This window comes from Felis catus, chromosome B1 (assembly GCF_018350175.1).
Source record: "Felis catus isolate Fca126 chromosome B1, F.catus_Fca126_mat1.0, whole genome shotgun sequence".
NCBI lineage: Eukaryota > Metazoa > Chordata > Mammalia > Carnivora > Felidae > Felis > Felis catus.
The window spans coordinates 135,896,455-135,913,583 of NC_058371.1; the positions used below are offsets into that span (position 1 = coordinate 135,896,455).

The window sequence follows — 17,129 nt, forward strand, 5'->3', positions numbered from 1 at the left end:
ATATTTTTAATGATTTAATAGAAAACATGAACACAATGAAAATGAAAGTGGAAGATAAAAAAAAAATGGAATGGGGCACCTGGGTGGCTCAGTCATTTAAGCATCTGACTCTTGATTTTGGCTCAGGTCATGATTTCATGGTTCATGAGATTGAACCCCACGTTGGGCTCTGTGCTGACAGTGCAGAGCCCACTTGGGATTCTCTCTCTCTTCTGTTCTCTCTGCCCCTCCCCTGCTAATGGGTGTGTGTGTACACACACACACACACACACACACACACACACACACTGTTTCTCAATAAATATTTTAAAAACCCCACCAAAATGAAACTTTTGGACTTTAAAGGATATAGTTGGCCTTTGAAAAACAAGGTTTTGAATTGCATGGATCCACTTATATGTGTATTTTTTTCAATAAATACAGTAGAGTAGTGAAAACGCATTTTCTCTCATGATTTTCTTAATAAACCTCTTATTTTCTCTAGCCACTTAATTGTAAGAATACAGTATATAATAACATATAACATGCAAAATATGTGTTACTTGACTCTTTATGTTGTCAGTAAGGCTTCCAGTCAACAGTAGGCTATTAGTAGCTAAGCTTTTTCGGAGTCAAAAGCTATACACGGATTTTCAATTGTGTAGGAGATTGGTACTCCTCAACCCCTGCATTGTTCAGTGGTTAACTGTAGATTTAAATTAAAAAATTTGCAAGACAGGTTTATCTTGCATATGAAAAAGTAATGACCTTGAAAATCTAGAAATAGGAAACATTGAAGTTGAAAGATAGAAGAAAATATGAAAAAAAAGCCTGAACAATATTAAGAAATCTAATATGAATGTAATTCTAGTCTAAGAAGATAATGGGACAGAAGAAAAATTTGGAGAAGTAAGGATAATGAATTTCCCAAATTTGAGAAAATGTACAAATCCAGAGATATAACATAGTCAACAAATGGCAAGTAAAATAAACATTAAGGAAATAATATAAAGATCAAGACATATCACAATTAAACTACTGAAAACCAGTGTCAAAAAGCAAACTTTCAGGGGTGCCTGAGTGGCGCAGTCGGTTAAGCGTCTGACTTCAGCCAGGTCACGATCTCGCGGTCTGTGAGTTCGAGCCCCGCGTCAGGCTCTGGGCTGATGGCTCGGAGCCTGGGGCCTGTTTCCGATTCTGTGTCTCCCTCTCTCTCTGCCCCTCCCCCGTTCATGCTCTGTCTCTCTCTGTCCCAAGAATAAATAAAAAACGTTGAAAAAAAATTAAAAAAAAAAGCAAACTTTCAGAGCAACTAGAGAAACAGATCACATTATGTATACTGAAATAAAGATTAAAAAGACCACAGATATACACTATAACCAAATGGGATTAATTGCAGGTATGCAAGCCTGATTCAACATTCAAAAACCAATTAATGTAATCCATCACATCAAGAGACTGCATGATCAAATCAATGGATACAGAAAAAAGCATTTGACAAAATACAACACCCATTCATGATAAAAACTCTGAGCAACCTAGGAATAGAAGGGAACTTCCTTAACTTGATAATATCTACAAAAAATCTATAGCTCACATCATACTTAACGAGAAACCAGAAGTTTTCCTACCATGATCAGGAACAAAGAAAGGATGTTCCCTCTCATGACTCCTTTTTAACATCCTACTGGAAGTTCTAGTTAATGCAATAAGACAAACAAAGAAAATAAAGGATACACAGATTGGGAAGAAAGAGATAGAATTATCTTTGTACATGACATGATTGTCTGTATAGAAACTCTGAAAGAATTGACAAAAAGACTGGAATAAGTAGTTATAGCAAGGTTATAGAATACAAAGTTAACATGTAAAAGTCAATTGTTTTCCCATATGCTAGCAACGAACAAGTGGAATTTGAAGTTAAAAGCCTAATGTCATTTACATCAGCACCCAAAGAATGAAATACTTAGTATAAATTTAACAAAATATGTACAAGATTTACATGTGGAAAATTATAAAACTCTGATTAACAAGAACAAAGAACTAAATAAATGGAGGAGATACTTTCATATTCATGGATAGTAAGACTCAATATGTGGTAGTATCAGTTTTACCCAACTTGAGCTATAGATTTGATGCAAATCCAATCAGAATCCCAGCAAGTAATTTTGTGCATATTGACAGACTGTTCTAACATTTATATGGAGAGGCGAAAAACCCAGAGAGCCAACACAATAATGAAGAAGAAGAAAGTCAAAGGACTGACACTACCTGACTTCAAAACTTATTAGAGCTCTTCCAGCTATGGGGGTAGCAGACTACTGCCATGGGCCACATAATTCTGGGGTAGAGGAAGGATGCTGGCTCAGTGTTCCATGCCCACATGAAGCATGGCAAGGGTGCTGCATGTCTGCTTGCCATGGACTTTGCAGAGAAGTTGGGCTACATCAGGGGCATCGTGAAGGACATTATTCATGACCAGGGTGGAGGTGAACCCCTCACTGAGGTAGTCTTCTGAGATCTGTACTGGTTTAAGAAGTGGCAGGAGCTGTTCATCACCCCCAATGGCGTCTACACTGGCTATTTTGTGTACTGTGGCAAGAAGGCCCAGCTCAACATAGGCAATGTGCTCCTAGTGGGCACTATGCCCAAGGTCACCATTGTGTATTGTTTGGAGGAGAAGCTTGGTGACTTGGCAAGTTGGCCCAAGCCTCTGGGAATGATGCTACTTCATCTCCCACAACCCTGAGACCAAAGAAGACCCAAGTGAAGCTGTCCTCAGCCACCTGAGAAATCAAGGTCATTTCTTCAGCCAATAGAACTATGTTGATGTGGTGGCTGGAGGTGGCCACGTTGACAAGACCATTCTGAAGGCTGGCTGTGCCTACCACAAGTATAAGGCAAAGAGGAGTTGCTGACCACACATACTGGGTGTGGCTATGAATCCTGTGGGAACATCCTTTTGGAGGTGGCAAGCACCAGCACATCACAAACCCTGTACTATCTGTAGAGATACCCCTGCTGGCTGCATAGTGGGTCTTATTGCTGCCTACCAGACCTCTGGGAGAACCTAGACTGTGTAGGAGAAAGAGAACTAGGGTTGAGGGGCTTGATAAAATCTGTCCTTCTGCCACTAAAACAAACAAACAACCCCTACTTACTAGAAAGCTATAGGAAAAAAGTATGATATTGATGAAAGAATAAACAAATAGATCAATAAAACAGAATACGGTGCTTAGAAAAACACTCACATAAACATGGCATAAACATGGTCAACTGGTCTTTGACAAAGGAGCAAAGGCTATACAATGGAGCAAAGACAGTCTTTTTTTTTTTTAAACATTTATTTATTTTTGAGACAGTGCACGTGGAGGAGGGGCAGAGAGAAGGGGACAGAGAATCCAAAGCAGGCTCTGTACTGACAGTAGTGAGCCCAACGTGGGACTTGAACTTATGAACCTGAGAGATAATGACATAGGCTGAACAGACTGAGCCACCCAGATGACCTGCAAAGAGTCTTTTCAACAAATGGTGCTGGAACAACTGGGCACCCATATGAAAAAAAAATGAATCTAGACCCAGACCTTACACCCTTCACAAAAATTAACTCAAAATGGATGATAGGCCTAAATGTAAAATGCACAACTATAAAATTTCTAGAAGATAACATTGGAAAAAACTTAGATAACTTTAGGTATGGTGATGACTATTTATTTATTTATTTATTTATTTATTTATTTATATTTATTTGTGTTTTTTTTACATTTTTCTTTTTTTATATTAATATAATTCATTGCTAAATTGGTTTCCACACAACACCCAGTGCTCATCCCAACAGGTGCCCTCTTCAATGCCCATCACCCACTTTCCCCTCTCCCCTACACCCCATCAACCCTCAGTTTGTTCTCAATATTTAAGAGTCTCTTACGGTTTGCCTCCTTCCCTCTCTGTAACTTTTTTTTTCCCCTTCCCCTCCCCCATGGTCTTCTGTTAATTTTCTCAGGATCCACATATTAGTGAAAACATATGGTATCTGTCTTTCTCTGCCTGACTTATTTCACTTAGCATAATACCCTCCAGTTCCATCCACGTTGCCACAAATGGCCAGATTTCATTCCTTCTCATTGCCAAGTAGTATTCCTTGTATATATATAGACCACATCTTCTTATCCATTCATCAGTTGATGGACATTTAGGCTCCTTCCATAATTTGGCTATTGTTGAAAGTGCTGCTATAAACATTGGAATACAAGTGCCCTTATGCATCAGCACTCCTATATCCCTTGGGTAAATTCCTAGCAGTGCTGTTGCTAGGTCATAGAGTAGATGTATTTTTAATCTTTTGAGGAACCTCCACACTGTTTTCCAGAGCAGCTGCACCAGTTTGCATTCCCACCAACAGTGCAAGAGGGTTCCTATTTCTCCACATCCCCTCCAGCATGTATAGTCTTCTGATTTGTTCATTTTAGCCACTCTGACCGGTGTGAGGTGGTATCTAAGTGTGGGTTTGATTTGTATTTCCCTGATGAGGAGTGACATTGAGCATCTTTTCATGTGTCTGTTGGCCAAGTGATGACTTTTTAGATACACCATCAAAGGTATAATCCATCCAAGAAACAATTGGTGAGCTGGGCTTCATTAAAATTAAAAATTTCTGCTCTGTGAAAGACAATGTCAAGAGAATGAGAAGATAAGTCAGAGACTGGGAGAAAATACTTGCAAAGAATACATCTGATAAAAGACCATTATCAAAAATATACAAAGAACTGTTAAAACTCAATGATAAGAAAACAACTTGATTAAAAAATGAGGTAAAGACCTTAACGGTCTCTAAAGAAGATATACAGATGGTAAATAAGCATATGAAAAGATGCTCCACATCATATATGTCATCAGTGAAATGCAAGTTAAAACAACAATGACATACCACTACACATCTATTGGAATGGCCAAACTCCAGAACATTGACAACACCAAATGTTAACAAAGGTGTGTAGCAATGGGAGCTCTTCATTCATTGCTGGTGGGAATGCAAAATGGTACAGCCACTTTGGAGGACAGTTTGACAGTTTGTTACATTAAACATATTCTTAACATAAGATCCAGCAATTGTGCTTTTTGGTACTTGTCCAAAGGAGTGAAAATTTATGTCCACACAAAAACCCATGCATGATGTTTATAGCAGTTCATTCATTATTGCCAACATATGGAGGCAACCAAGATGTCCTTTAATTGGTGAAAGTATAAATGAATTATGATACATCCAGACAATGGAATATTATTCACTGCCAAAAAAATGAGCTATGAAGTCATGAAAAGACATAGAGGAAACTTAAGTGCATGTTATTAAGTGAAAGAAGTCTATCTGAAAAGGTTACATACTATATGGTTGCAATTATATGTCATTCTGGAAAAAACAAAACTATGGAGACAGTAGAAAGATCAGTGGTTAACAGGAGTTGGGGTGGAGGGAGGGATGAATAGGTAGAGCACAGGGAATTTTTAGGGCAGTGAAAACATTCTGTCAAATACTACATAATAATGGATACATGTCATTATACATTTATCTAAATTTATAGAATGTACAACACCAAGAGTGAACTGTAATAAAAACTACGGACTCTGGGTAATTAGGATGTGTCAACGTAGGTTCATCAGATGTAACAAATATACCGCTCTGTTGATAACAGAAGAGGCTGTGCATGTGTGGAGGCAGAAGACATATGGGAAATCTCTGTACCTTCCTCTTGATTATTCTGTGAACCTAAAGCTACTCTTAAAAAAGTCATTAAAAAAGAAAAAGGATAACAGACTTCTGGTTAGCAACAGTGCATGCCAGAGGACAAATGATATCTTTAAAGTGCTGCTGTCAATCTAGAATTATATATCTAGAAAAACTATCAACTGGAAAAGCAAAAGTTTTCTTCTTTCAGACAAAATGTGAGAGTATTTGTCACCAGCATATCTTCATGACAAGATATATATATATAAATTTCTTCAGGGTCAAGCAAAATGATACCAGATGGAAGCTTGGATCTACAGAAAGTAATGAAACAAATGATAAGTGTGTAGGTAAGTATTAACAATTTTTTCCCCAGCTTTAAATCTTAAAAAAATTATTTAAAACATAATTAACTTTATGGGGCGCCTGGGTGGCGCAGTCGGTTAAGCGTCCAACTTCAGCCAGGTCACGATCTCGCGGTCCGTGAGTTCGAGCCCCGCGTCAGGCTCTGGGCTGATGGCTCAGAGCCTGGAGCCTGTTTCCGATTCTGTGTCTCCCTCTCTCTCTGCCCCTCCCCCGTTCATGCTCTGTCTCTCTCTGTCCCAAAAATAAAAAAATAAAAAAATAAATAAAAATAAAACATAATTAACTTTAAAAATCTCCAACTGTGACTGGAAATATCCATTTTTACCTTTATTCTGTCACTTTTTCATGTATTTTGCAGCTTTGCTTTGAAATATATGTGCGTTTATGATTTTTATGCCATTCTGATGAACTAATAATTTTATCATTATTAAGTGATGCTGACTGGTAGACTAACTGCCAAGGGTCATGAGGGAACTTTTCGAAGTCATGGAAAAATGTCATATATCTAGATTATGGTCATGATTAAACAAATGTATGTATTTGTCAAAATTTCTCAACATATATACTTAAATTATAGTTCAACAAATATGACTTAGAAACTTCTATATAGCTTCTAAAAATATAAGACAAAATAGAACATGGTAGGTATTAGATGAGTAGAAGTAAAAGAGATCTTGTTAGTTTGCCTGGGTTGTGGAATGTTCTGAGTTGAATTGCACTCAGGATGGGAAAGATGATAATAATCATATCTGGGCTAAAGAGTATGAGCCAAGGTCTGGAGTCAAGAAAGTTTTGACATAGTTTTGTGGTGGCCAAAGTATAGGAAGGGGGACAGTGAGAGGTCACAGGCAGTTAGATAGGTGGTTGACAGGATTTTTATGCCAAGAGGAATGTTGACATGTTTGTAGATATGAGATTCAAGTGTAAGGAAGTGAGGTGGCTAAATGAAGGAGGTTTCTATAGATGGGGTACAGGAATGGAGTGTTAAGATATGAGGTGAGTTGCCAGCATGCACCTCTACCGCTTCTTCAGCTTAGGAGAAAAGAGAGAAAGACATGGAAGAGGAAAAGCCGGTAAACTGAAGAGTTCAAGTGAAGAAGTCTTCAGCTTCTGTGTAAATTAAGTCATTTGTTACAACCAGGGAGGTAAGAATAGATCAGGAATTTTTAGAGTATACATGTGTGATATTGTGATATAAACTAATAAATAATGTATTTGGTCTTCTACGGTTTCTGGCACAGAGCTCCTAAAACCTTTGGAATTTCCTAAGTATTGAGAGTGTATAAGTTGTCTTTTGTTATGTTAATGCAGTGACTTTTGGAAAGCACCTAAGAATGGGAGTTTGTTGCCAGTGGGGAAAACCATGTGATTAGAGGGTTGGAACTTTTAATGTCACACCCCCAACCTTCTGGGAGAAGAGAGGGCCTGGAGGTTGAATAAATAAACAATGGCTGATCAGTTAACCAGTCATATCTATGTAAATGAAGCATTTATTAACACTCAAAAGCGTTTGAAGAGCTTCCTGGTTGGTGAACAAATGGAGGTACTGGGAGAGTTGCATGCTTGCTCAGTGCCCTCACCTATACCTTGCCATCTCTTCCATCTGGCTGTTCTTGAGTCATATCCTTTTATAATAGACCAGTGAGCTAGCAAGTAAATTGTTTCTCTGAGTTCTGTGAGATGCTTTAGCAAATTAATCAAACCCAAGGAGGAGGTCATGGGAACCTTTGATTTATAGCCAGTTGGTCAGAAGCACAGGTAACAACTTGGGCTTGCAAATGGAATCTAAAGTTTGAGGGGGAGCAGTCTTGTAAGAGTAAACTCTTACCCTGTGGAATCTGATGCTATCTCTAGATAGATATTGTCAGAATTGTGTTAAATTGTAGGATGTCTAGGCGGTGTCCGAGAATTGCTTGTTGGTGCAGCACCTTCCCTCCCCCATGTTGGAATTGGTACCAGAATCTATTTAACATGGTTCAGAACAGATGTGTTAGGAGTTAATAAGAGATGACTTATTATATCATACCCCAACTTGTTTCACAGTATACTAGAGTTATGGATGTACTGGGAAAAAAAATGTTTCCTTAGACAAATATTTTGGGAAATGGTGCATATATAATCCCTTTCTGGAAATCCCCACTGCACTCCTGGCTCTACTAAATTCTGCAGAAAGGAGCTTAACTTCATTTAAGCCAGTGGTTTTCAAGCTTAAATAACCATGGAATCTACCACCCACACTAAATACTCATCAACATATTATGAAAGGATCTCCTAGAAGCCACTTTGCGGAACCTGCACTTAAAAATTGTTGAATTGTATGGAGGCCCTATCAAAGTTAGGTGAGGTGGGTGTACGATAGATTCTGTCAGTGGCATTTCCTTAAATTCCCTGGCAATATTCTGCCATCCTGGAGTCAGAGATGAGGAACACTGGGGTGGCTTAGTGTAAGGAATTCTCAAAGTGAGAATGGTCAATTGTAAAATGAGAGTGTCACTACCCCTTCCTTAGTGCCCATGGGATTGAAACTGGGTAGAGAAACAAAAGAAGCTAGATAGTAATGGTGATAGGGAAAAATCTGTTACAATATGGTGGACAGGACTGATAGGGAAATTCCAGTCCCGGACCAAAGACTCCCCTTCTGGGTTCTTCTTCGCCTGCTTACAGCGCACCAAATTACTGCTAATGCGGAATGCGGAAGTAACAGACTATAAATTGTTCCTTCTGCTTTTGCTAGCTTGGGACTCAGACCTCTGAGAGGAGGCCCCACCCGCCTCCCGTGAAATAAACCTCCTGCCTGCCAAGATCTCCCTCCGAGTGCCGCTTGGTTCTTCGGCCAGGTGATCCAGATCAGGTTCTGTAACAATGGGGAGCAGGAAAGCAGGGAGGCTGGTGGCCTTTGTGAATATGGGGAGCAGGTTTAATAGGAAGGAATGGGAAAAGTAGAAGGACATGGACAGAGGGAATTTTCAGAGTGTGAGATCAGAAAGCAGTGACACCCTGAGGCCCATTCTTCAGATTCCATTGGGAGTTTAAAAGATATAGAAGTTATTTATTTTAATACACTATCAAAAATCATTTCTGTTGTCATTTTTATAGAGATGACTGGAAGTTTGCTGCAGAGACAGATCAGGCGGTTTTCAGTGTGTATTCGTTTTTGCTGTATCTTTAGCAAAGACCAAATGACATCTAGTCTGAGAAGGCTGACAGCCAACCTTAAATTATTTTGCAATGTAGGATCTGTGTATCTATAGACTGAGGACAATTGCTCATTACTCATATTGATTTATATCAGGCAGTGCAGCGAACATACAATTAATAGTTGACTTCATTGGCAGCCAGCTGTTAGTGCCATAATTTACTATGAGAATGGTTCGGTCCGGGGATGAACAAGAATTATACTGGGAACTGTATTTTTTAGCATTTTAAAGGTCACACTCAACTCTTATTAATTTAGTCAGAGGTTTAGGTTGATTAAAAAAAAGAAGATTTTTGCTGATGCAGGTTCTCTCACATGCTAATGTGAGGCTAAGCTTAGGAAAAGTCTCTTTTATTCTTTGATTTAAAGTTTCTTTCGATTTTAATGGCTAATGAAAGCCAGATTTGGACTAGGTGCAAAATATCTGAAGATACTCAAGTAGAAGCTTTCAGGGTCTCAGACATTCTGAAGTCAGAACATAGCAGTCATTTGGCAGCAATAAATATTTTTTGCTTCTTGGAAGAAACACTTAAAGCTACATCAAAGAGATGATCATAGCATAGGTGTAGCTAAAGTTAAAAATCACAAGCAGAGATTTTCTGTGACCATCTTAGCATTTAAAACAAAAAACATATTTATCGTATGCCTACTATGTGCCAAGTTGCCAAGCCAAGCGTTCCACCTATATGATCCCTTTCAATTCCTAAAACAGTTCTGTGAAATGTTCTTACTACTACTTCTGTTTTGGATGGAAAGGAACTGAAGCTCATGGAAGGCAAAATCATACCGCTCATGAATGGAAGAACATGCAATAGAATCTAGGTGGCCTCACTCTAGTATCTGTGCTCTCAAGTACTAGGCTAGGCTGATCTTCTGAATGCAGAAGGAGGTCTAGGAAGTAGGCATTTGGGTGTTTACCAAGTATGGTCTCTGTCTACTCTTTAAGAGTCTAAGACCTAAGAATGTCTCAGGATAAAATCTCTGGAGGCAAATGACCTGGGTTCAAACCCCAGTTTTCCTATTTCTTGGCTGTGGTTTAACCTCTATGAAGTGTAGTTTCCCTAGTTGTAAAATAGGCATTATAAAAATAATGTCCATCTTAGGAGTTTATTTTTAAAGATTAAATGAGGTAATACATGGAAAGTGCTTAGCAATCTGCCCAGCACACAGTACATTCTTAATACAGTTAGTCTATGATTTACTATTACTTTTGTGAGTGCACACAAATGACATATGTAAGAAAGAATGCCAGAGATACAGTCCCACAATAAGTTCTTTCAAAGCTGGGATTGGATAGGGCATTTAATGAGGGCTCACTCATTCTATCATTTTGGGGGGGGGTTATTATTGTATATGCAAGCACTATATGACTCCTACTGGGACAATCTGAGCATTTAAATGATCATAATAACTTTTTACCCCTTGAATAACACAGGTATTCATGAGACCACACTGATATAAACAAATAGGAAAAAGGAAAAACTGCATTAGAGTAGAATGCCAAATGATACATATAGAAAGAATGTTGGAGTCAGAAAAATTACCATTTGGTAAATGTCATGGTAATATTGATTCCTGCAAGAATCATCAATAAATGTTAGAAGCTACTTGGTAAAAGTTTGATGAAGAACAGGATATTTATGTAGTCTCAGAGTATCTTTCTACAAAATACTTATTAACTGCAAAGGAAAAATAGCAACTTTATAGTGGAGAAACCACGTGATGAAAGGTAGTATCACAGTAATGGAGCAGATGAACATCATATGCTTCTTAAACATGATGTACTGAAGTGGACATAACACCACTTCCATGTTAATACTGCCAAATAATCTAGCTTTAATACAGTCATGAGGAATTCTCAGGTAAAACCAAATTGAGAGATTTTCAAAATAGTTTGCCAGTTTCATTAAAAATGGTTGAGGTAGGGGCACCTGGGTGGCTCCGTCAGTTGAGCATCCAACTCTTGATTTCAGCTCATGTCATGATCCCAGGGCTGTGGCATCAAGTCCCACTCAGGCTCTGTGCTAAGCATAGAGCCTACTTGGGATTCTCTCTCTCTCTCTTCCTCTCTCCCTCTCTCTCTCTCTCAAATAAATAAATAAAAAGTTAAAAAAATGGTCAAGATGGGGAAGCTGGGTGGCTCAGTTGGTTAAGTGTCTGACTCTTGATTTCGGCTCAGGTCATGATCTCACAGTTAGTGAGTTGGAGCCCCACATCGGGCTATTTGCTGACAGCATGGAGCCTGCTTGGGATTCTCTGTCTCCCTCTCTCTGCCCCTCCCCTGCTCACTTTCTCTCTCTCTCTGTCTCTCAAAAATAAATAAGTAAACATTTAAAAAAATTTAAAAAAGATATTTAAAAGAATGGTCAAGGTAATGAAAAAAAATAGACTAAGGACCTGTTCTAGATTAAATGAGACTAAAGAGATGTGGCAGCTAAATGCAATGTGTGATATTTGATCAGAGATTTGTTTTTCCTATAAAAAACATTATTGGGATAATTGGTAAAATAGGAACAACTTCATGTAGGTTAGATAGTAACATGGAATCAATATTATTTTCTGGGTTTTGATAATTAGTTATGGTAGAGAATGTCTTTGTTTTTAAGAAATATATACCAGTTATTTGAAAGGGACAATAAGTTACATTTAAGACATGTTATGTGTAAGTTACAATGTTCCATAAGAATTATATAAATAGATTTTGATCTTAGGAGGAAGTTCCAATATAGAACTTGAAGTCACTGAGATATAGGTGGTGTTTGAAACCACCGAAATGGATGAGATTTCCTGGATAGCAAGAATAGTGTGTAGAGAAAAGAAAATTGGGAATTTCGTTGCCCCAACATGTTGCTAACTAGATACATTTTGTGCTTCCGTCCTTCCTTTTCTCCATTTTAGGCTCTGAGGATTATTTAACAGGAGAAACAGATTGTGGAACTGTAGAAGTCCAGCCTCCCAAACTACAGTTGTGTGTCTGCTCTGATTTTGGTTTTAGAAACAGTAGTAGTTACTGTGAGACAACCAGAATGTATGCTGTTTCTTGTTTTCAGATTGGAGGGTGCCATAATCAGGTAAGAAAAGATCAGAGCTTTTAAAAGTTTACTACATTTAGAAGAGACAAGCTATTTTTATCGAGTAGGTGGAAAAATCACATGAGAAAACAGAATGATCCATACTGTGGTGTAAAAATCGCTGTAACCAAGAGCCTGACAACAGTCTGGCTTGACAACAGTCTGGCTCAGCAAGAACAGAATGGGGCCTAGACAAATACCACCGCCCCCTTGCCTTCTCTTCCAAGTGGAGGAGGAATCAGGGAAGGAGGTGAATATGTGCAGAAAAGGAAGATTCTGTTTTTATTCATCCAGAAATGGTTATGATACCAGGCAACAGTAAGATATTTAAACCTCCATTAGTTTAAAATTCCAAATCCCTTCACTGTTGAATTTATGCTGCCTTTCCATTACACTGTCCCTCAGGCAATTTTGATACCTGGCTAAAGGGAAGTTGAATTGGGAAATCATTTAGTTTGAATTTAATGGGACACATATTGAGATTCAGAGTAATTTCCATGTATAGTTAAGTTATTCCTAGCAGTCCCGTAATAGGAAAGGTTTCCAGGGATACCCCTACAGCCTATTACATGGATATACTTTGTGATGGGAAGATACAAGGCCAGAGATCATATTTCAGTATGAACACATCCTACAGCTCCTGCCTCTGGAAATATATGAGTAATGGGGGAGAAAGAAGAGTTAAAATGTGCAGAACCAGAAGCCAGCTAATGGAAATTCTTCCAATCATCAGTTATGTAAAAAGTCTAAGTGGGGAATTTGGTTCGCATCAATGCCTAATGATAGTGGGAGTTCTCTCTTGTCAGAACTATATTCAATAATACAGTGCTTACAATTATAAACCCACCATGATATTTATTTTTTTCTTTTTGATGGGAATCGTGAAAAATAGTTTTTCTCAGAATTCTTGTGTTACGCAGATATAAACAGTAACAGAACTACAGGCAGCAGGTACCTATGTGTGTGAAGTAGCATGTTTTATGCGCCCCCATTGATTGGATCATGTCTTAGCATATGTCACGCATTTTGTTCTGACAAAGTCTGTTGGTTCCAGATTAAAATGGCACACAAAATACCCACCAGTAAAATAGCATGATGCTTTTAAAATATTGTCTCAATAAAAAGATACAGTTTTCAAAAAACGAGGTCCAGCAGCTTTTATTAGTGTGATTTCTAGATATTTTGTACTTTGGGTTACTGTGTATGTATTGATTTGTAAACTGGCCCCCATACACAGAAGAAAAGAGGCAGACCACTCCCATTTGGTAGATGGTAGGTTTAACGTGCAAGGGAACTTACTTATGAGGCTTGTTTTGGGTGGCAGCAAAATGAATAGATCTCTGCACCCACCTGCCAGAATCTTAAATCAGAGGCCTGACCCATGGGTTCAGTCACATCTACCATACAGATGATCTGAGCGACACATTACTCTCTTAAGGCTGCGTCCTTGGACATGCCCCCCACTGTGCGAATGGTGGGTGGAACGAACAACCCAAGGACAGGGGATGCGGTGAGTAGACTGTCCAGGTTCAGTTTGAGGGTCAACCAGCGGTGTATCTTCTCCAGGATCTTCTCTAACAGTAAGCTGTCCTTTCTTTCCGTTATAGAGTATCTCCCCTTACGCGTGGTTTCAGTTTCGCTTTCGGCAGTTTCAGAAACCCGCCAGTCAACCCTGGCAGGAAGCAGATGATTCTGACGAATCATCAGAAAGCCAATAGCAGCCTAACTCTGCGTCAGGAAGCTGCGTCATTCCCCGCACTTCGTTTCTTCACGTAGGCGTTTTATCATTTCACGTCAGCACAGGAAGAAGGGTGAGTGCAAGGTGTTTTGAGACGACACATTCACATAACTTTTATTATAGTATATTGTTATAATTATTCTATTTTAGCTTACTATTATTTTTTAATTATTTTTTTTAAGTTTATTCGTTTATTTTGAGACAGAGACCGCGTGAGTGGGGGAGGGGTAGAGAGAGGGAGACAGAATCCCAAGCGGGATCCTCACTGTCAACAGAGCCCGATGAGGGGCTCAAACTCAGGTCATGACCTGAGCTGAAATCAAGAGTCAGGATGCTTAACCAACTCAGCTAATTATTCTATTTTATTATTAGTTGTTGTTAATCTCTTACTGTGCTTAATTTATCAATTAAATGTTATCATAGGTACCTCCGTGCAGGAAAAAACATAGTATATACTAAGATTCAGCACTATCTGCATTTCAGGCATCCTCGAGGGATCTTGGAACACATACCCTGTGGATAAGGGGGGGGACTACTTTATTTACCAGCTGTTTATTGTTAGTACATAGGCAATACTAATTTTTTAAAAAATATCTAGCTACTTTACTGAACTCTCATACTGATGTATCATTCTTTTCAATTGGTTTTCTTAGGTTTTGTAAGTATTCACACTATTGTTATTTGTAAATAGTAGTAATTTTGTTTCTCATCCCTGACTTTCAAACAATTATAACATTTAGTTCTCTTTCACACATAACTCAATTACTGGTGGTGACAAAGGATAGATTTATATGGCTAAATGAAGACAATTAAAATTTAAAACTAATTTTAGCCTAATTTGTAAATCTCCCTTGTAAAATCTTTTATAACAAATAAACAATTATTTTGTCATTACCTTATTTCTTTTTCTCAGCCTAGGTTAGGGTTAGGTTTTTTTGTTTTTTTTTTTTAGAGTTTTGGACAGAAGAGTAGAGTTGTGATCAAATTCTTAGGGAGACAGAATCATCAGTGCAATGACACTGCTCTAATCTTATAGCTCATATATTTTCTTTGTTGTATTCAAGTTATTCATGAATATGTCTCCCCTTTCTTACTAGACTTTGAGATTTTCTTTTTTTTTTTAACTTTTTTTTTTATTATTTATTTTTGAGACAGAGAGAGACAGAGCATGAACAGGGGAGGGTCAGCGAGAGGGAGACACAGAATCTGAAACAGGCTCCAGGCTCTGAGCTGTCAGCACAGAGCCTGACGCGGGGCTCGAACTCACGGACCGCGAGATCATGCCCTGAGCCGAAGTTCGCCGCTTAACCGACTGAGCCACCCAGGCGCCCCTGGACTTTGAGATTTTCAAAGACTGGAGCCATATCATGTTTATCTCATAGTTCCTGCTATGTCCAGCTACGTGTTTTGCACAAATAATGGTTTTATTAAATGGGTTTTGTTTTCTTCCAACTACTGCCATTCACCTTGTTTTTCCTTCCTTGTCCCTTTGGCATCTTAGTTAGATTGCATAGCTTTTTAAAAAATGTTTTTAATTTTTATTTTAATTAATTTTAAAAATATTGTTCAATTATAAAGAACATTGTGATCATTTCACATCCAGTCCAAAACTTGCCCATTTCCTCTCTCTCATGGCTGACTTGTGGCATAGGCACTGAATGAGGAAGGGAGACTAGCATGTTATTTCACTGTTCATTCTGGCCCTCCCACTCCATCTTTTTATTTTTTATTTTTTTTCAATATATGAAATTTATTGTCAAATTGGTTTCCATACAACACCCAGTGCTCATCCCAAAAGGTGCCCTCCTCAATACCCATCCCCCACCCTCCCCTTCCTCCCACCCCCCATCAACCCTCAGTTTGTTCTCAGTTTTTAAGAGTCTCTTATGCTTTGGCACTCTCCCACTCTAATCTCTTTTTTTTTTTTTCCTTCCCCTCCCCCATGGGTTTCTGTTAAGTTTCTCAGGATCCACATAAGTCCCACTCCATCTTTAATCCTGGTGCTGCTACTGCTGCTTTTGGGTTTGAATGAGGAGAAGGGAAGAAAGATAAAAGGAACCCCAGATGTGGGTAAGGGTCTGGTGGTAGAATTTTGTCATGTGTCGTGGAGTGCCTGGCACCCACATGCTGGGTCTCTCCAGGGGTACATTTATGGGCTCTTTGGAAGACTTCTTTGGGGATCTACCCCTTTCTCTGATTGGAACAATAAGTATTTCCAGGTATACTTCTTGTGAACTTCCTTCAATTCCTGTTCCCAAGTTCAACTCTTGTAGGAGTGTCTTCTGGGATCTGCTCACCCCAAGAGGCCATGCGTAAACTCAGCTTCCTTTGATGGCATTCACTTGGCTTGTAAGAAACATAACATCTTTTGCTGTGTAAAACTCTAGGAGCGTAGTTTGCCCAATTCCTGCTTCCCTTTCTTTTCTTGCCATGGTTTGTCTGCATGTTTTGATTACTTTCTCCCTTCCAAATTCACCAGGTAAGAAGCAGATCCTGTCTGTAAATTTGCAGTTCCTTAAACATGCTGATTTCTCATTAGAACTTTCTCAGTGAGCTTTCTCTTACTTACAGTGCTGAGGCTAAAAATTTGGTACCTGGTAAACATCTCTCTGAGTGAGAATAGGTTGTTCTCGTGTTAGGGATTAATAGTACTGGTTGATAGCAGCCCTTTAGTAGGGCTGCCCTTGATATGATGATATCCTACTTGGTTAAACGTCCAGCTTCAGCTCAGGTCATGAACTCACAGTTCGTGAGTTCAAGCCCCACGTTGGGCTCTGTGCTGACAGCTCAGAGCCTGGAGCCTGCTTCAGATTCTGTGTCTCCCTCTCTGTCTGCCCCTCCCCCACTCACAGTCTGTCTCTCTGTCTCTCAAAAATGAATAAAGGTTAAAAAAAAATTGACATGGTGACATCTCTTTTTAGATTGTGAGGGTACTTATTGCCTATTGTTTTTTTTTTTTTAATTTTTTTTTCAACGTTTATTTATTTTTGGGACAGAGAGACACAGAGCATGAACAGGGGAGGGGCAAAGAGAGAGGAGACACAGAATCGGAAACAG

At 38.8% G+C, this 17,129-nt stretch overlaps 1 long non-coding RNA gene and 1 pseudogene across 7 annotated transcripts in view; both read left to right on the forward strand.

The window, feature by feature from the left end:
• Positions 1-2,305: 2,305 nt before the first annotated feature.
• Positions 2,306-3,077, forward strand: LOC101082398 (annotated as a pseudogene).
• Positions 3,078-13,920: 10,843 nt separating this feature from the next.
• LOC109499079 overlaps positions 13,921-17,129 on the forward strand; it is a 283,874-nt gene continuing 280,665 nt past the window's right edge. For 5 of the 7 annotated variants that reach the window (XR_006596972.1, XR_006596969.1, XR_006596971.1 and 2 more), the window contains exon 1: positions 13,922-14,145. This is a non-coding gene — a long non-coding RNA (uncharacterized LOC109499079). Of the gene's footprint in view, positions 14,146-17,129 lie in introns of all 7 variants that reach the window. The other 2 variants (XR_006596974.1, XR_006596970.1) reach the window with 2 other exon arrangements.